This window comes from Phocoena phocoena, chromosome 5 (genome assembly GCF_963924675.1).
Source record: "Phocoena phocoena chromosome 5, mPhoPho1.1, whole genome shotgun sequence".
Lineage (NCBI taxonomy): Eukaryota > Metazoa > Chordata > Mammalia > Artiodactyla > Phocoenidae > Phocoena > Phocoena phocoena.
The window spans coordinates 24,723,365-24,727,642 of NC_089223.1; the positions used below are offsets into that span (position 1 = coordinate 24,723,365).

Here is a 4,278-nt window from a genome sequence, read left to right on the forward strand (position 1 = left end):
TTAAATATTTATTTATTTATTTGGCTGCATTGGGTTTTAGTTGTGCCACATGGACTTCTCACTAGTTGTGGTGCACGGGGTTCAGAGTGCATGGGCTTAGTTGCCCCACGGCATGTGGGACCTTAGCTCCCCGACCAGGGATCGAACCTGCGTCCCCTGCATTGGAAAGTGGATTCTTAACCACTGGACCACCAGGGAAGTCCCACGAATAACTTTTTTTTAACAGGAGTCTAATGTTAAAATATAGTCTAATTTGTACCCTATTGTCCCTTATGAAAATGTTTTTTTGGTATTTAGTGAAAGGAAATTTCTCTAATAGACTTTTTTTGTATATGAAATTTTATTACTACCATGTTTGCATCATCAAAACTTATCATCTTGGTTTTTTCTTCTTGCCTTTGCATAAGGCCAAGAGAGAGACATTGGCTACTTTGACAAATTTAAAGTGGACTCCAGGAATGTCACCAACAGCATGGCCTTTTGCAACCAAATCCAGCAACCAGAACTTCATCGTTTTCTGCAGTAAAGTTCAAGCAGCCATCATCGGGTAAGAAAGCTGTGAGCTTCTTGCTCTTCTTGATCAGCTGGCCCCTGAAACACTTCCCGATGGCAGAATTTACCTGTTTGGCTTCAACTCCGACATTTTCTAGCTAAATTCCCTTTGCATGTGAAGTACCTCCAAAGGGGCTGACCTTCAGGACTGTCCCCAAATGGGCTTTCTTGTACCGTTTATCATGCCACTTCTGGTCCTGATGGTGGCTGCAGAGCTTCCTGGCAATATGATCTTGACACTTGCCCATCCCATTGGTGCTGCTGGCCCGAGGGGAAGATCTAACAGGCTTTTTTTTTCCCAATTGTGGTAAAATACACTTAACTTAAAACTTACCACCTTAACCATCTTAAAGTGTAAAGTTCAGTAGTGTTAAGTATATTCACATTGACACTCAATCAATCTCCAGAACCTTTCATCCTACAAAACTGGAACTCTATACACATTGTGATGGTTAATTTTTTTTTTTTGTGGTACGCAGGCCTCTCACTGTTGTGGCCTCTCCTGTTGCGGAGCACAGGCTCCAGATGCGCAGGCTCAGCGGCCATGGCTTACGGGCCCAGCCGCTCCAATGGCATGTGGGATCTTCCCGGACCGGGACATGAACCCATGTCCCCTGCATTGGCAGGCGGACTCTCAACCACTGCGCCACCAGGGAAGCCCATGATGGTTAACTTTATGTGTCAATTTGACCAGGCACATTGTGATGGTTAATTTTATATGTCAACTTGACCAGGCACAGTGCCTGGCTATTTGGTCAAACATTATTCTAGATGTTTCTTTGAGGGTGTTTTTGGATGAAATTTACATTTAAATTGGTAGACTTTGACTAAGCAGATTGCTCTCCATAATGTGGGTGGACCTCAACCAATCAGCTGAAGGCCTGAATGGAACAAAAGATTGACCTCCCCCAAGAAAGAGGGAATGCTATCAGCCGACAGCCTTCAGATGTAAACTGCAACATTGGCTTTTACCTGGGTCTCCAGTCTGATGGCCTACCCTGCAGGTTTTGGACTTGCCAGCCTCCATAATTTCATGAGCCAATTCCTTCAAATAGATTTCTCTCTATATAAACATCACATTGGTTCTGTTTCTCTGGAGAACACTAATTAATACACCCATTAAACAACAACTACCTCTTTCTGCCTTTTCTCAGCTCCTGGCAACCACCATTCTACTTTCTGTTACTGTGAATGTGACTACTCTAGGTACGTTATACAGGTGGAATCATACAGTATTTATCTTTTTGTGACTGGGTCATTTCACTTAGCATTATGTCCTCAAAGTTCATCCATGTTGTAGCATGTGCCAGAGTTTCCTTCCTTTTTAATGCTGAGTAATATTCCATTGGGTGTATATACCACATTTTGTTTATCCATTCATTCGTCAAATGGACACTTCGGCTGCTTCCATCTTTTGGCTATGGTGAATTACACTGCTACGAACACGGATGTAAAACTATTGGTTTGAGACCCTGCTTTCAATTCTTCTGGATACGTATATTCAGAAGTAGAATTGCTGGATCATATGATAGTTCTATTTTTAATTTTTTGAGGAACCATCCTACTGTTTCCATAGCGGCTGCATCATTTTACGTTCCCACCAGCAGTGCACAAGGATTCCAATTTCTCCACCTCCTTGACAACCACTTGTTATTTCCAGCAATAATAATCCTGCAGGAACCCAAAATAATCCTCAAGAGGGGTCATTTTTGTTATGGGATAGTATTTTGTATGTGTGTGGCAGGGGGAATGCTGATATAAACTTGATTTTAGAAACTATGATGTTAAGACTTGATCCATACACAATTTAGGCAGAATCTACATAATATGAAAGCAATTATTTAGAAGCGAAAAACGCTGTCAAAAAGTTACTTTGCCCTGTAGCACTAAAGGACTGCAGTGGCAGGTTTTGTTGTTTAGAATTTGCGTTCAAACAGCCTTATTCAAGAGTTTTCTCCAAAAAAATGTACATAGACCATGATAAATGTCACCAAGTCATTTTGAGTGGTAAGCATTTTTAAATTCAGGGGAGTTTCTAATGTAAAGCAGAAGGTACAAACTGGCCGGCCGCAGGCCAAATGAGGCCTGCAGACTTATTTGACTTGGCCTGCACATTTGTTGGCCCACACAATGTTTTCAGAAATTTTGAATTAGTTGACAACTTTTTAAATGGAGAGATTTCAGGCAAAAAAAAAATCTTGATTTCTAGCTTTTCAGGAAAAACTAGCTGACCTGGCGAGACTGGGCCTTCATTCCCACGTGGCAACAGCTGGCTAGGGCTGAGTAGCAACTGCCCTTTCCTCCCGAGCTTGTGCCCTCCAGTCCCCTATAGTCACCACCCACCTCGAGACAGGAGAGCTTGTGGACACCCAGGCAGCAGACTTCTCGGTTTCTTCAGGAACCACTCATAACTTCCTGCGATGTCCAGTGGGATGTGAGGCCCGTGGTAGGCACTTAGTAGCTGCTGCATTGTTTACTGAATCTGATTCTTCACGTGCTAAAATTGTTTAGGATCCTTTGCTTTCTCTCTTGGTGGAAAAAGAGATGGTAAGACAATGGCTTTAAATAAATGGAATACAAGAGGAAAAGGATTTAGACAATGCAGATACAGAGAAACACCTGAAAAGAAGATAATCATGTGAATGTAATTTTTTATTAAGCAATTTAACCTTGAACTCTTTCTCCCATGAAGGAAACAGCACCCAGGAAATGTTTCAGGCTAAGCCCTCTGTTTAATGCAAGAGAGAAAAAAGGGGCAAAAGGTTAGTCAGCTGCCTTACAGTGGCAGGATTCTTGAGTTAACATAAATAGAAATAGATACAGAAAATGAGGACCATATGGTTGGCTAGATGAGAGTTGCTCTGTGTGTGTGTGTGTATTTGTAAGGCCACCCACTGAGAAAAATATTCAACTTATTGTGTCTTAACATATTAACTCCTTGTTTTTAATTACTGAGGCACTTGGAGAAGTTCTTTTACACTTTCAGGTGATAGCAAATGAAAAATGTGTTAAAGAAAAATGCAAACAGCGTCTCTCTCTCTCTCTCCCCTCTCTCTCTTTGGTGATTGCGTTGAGTGAGAGAAACATGAAAGTCTTCTGGAATGTGTGCCTTAATCTCCAACCCAAAACATCATTTCAAGAAAACAGTTATTTAAGCCTCTGCTTGCACCGTAGTTGCTATTATTCCGCTGGTCAAAGTAAGTCATATGGCCAAGCCCAGAGTTAGCCTGGAAAGAGACTAAGGGTGTGGATTTAGTGGGGTGTGCTTTCAAGACCAAGGAGCTGTTCTGGAATGGATAAATGGAATCTGGGTCAGCACCTATTCTGAAAAATATAGTAGTTGACGCTTATTAAAATTGTTTTAATATTTTCATCCATTCTATTAAAAATCATGTTCATTTAAAATATGCAAGAAACATAGAAATTACCAAGAGGAAAGAGAAAACTCACCCAAAGCCCACAAGTCTAATAAAAACCGTTCTTAAAATTTGGTATGCACAACTCCAGAAACCTCTCTGCATATCTACCTCTGCACTTAGAAGTAGTTCTAATCCACTTAGGAGCATCTCCAGAGACGGTAGAGCATAGTAGCCTGGACTGAACCTGAGTCATCCTCTACTCTCCTAGAACAGTTTTTTTAATTAAAAAAAATTTTTTTAATTGACATACAGTTGATTTACAATATTACATTAATTTCATGTGTATAGCATAGTGATTCAGTATTTT

The 4,278-nt window shown here is 40.9% G+C and overlaps 1 pseudogene; it reads right to left on the reverse strand.

Moving 5' to 3' along the window:
* Positions 1 to 373: 373 nt before the first annotated feature.
* Positions 374 to 800, reverse strand: LOC136123614 (small ribosomal subunit protein uS12-like; annotated as a pseudogene).
* Between the last annotated feature and the right edge of the window lie 3,478 nt (positions 801 to 4,278).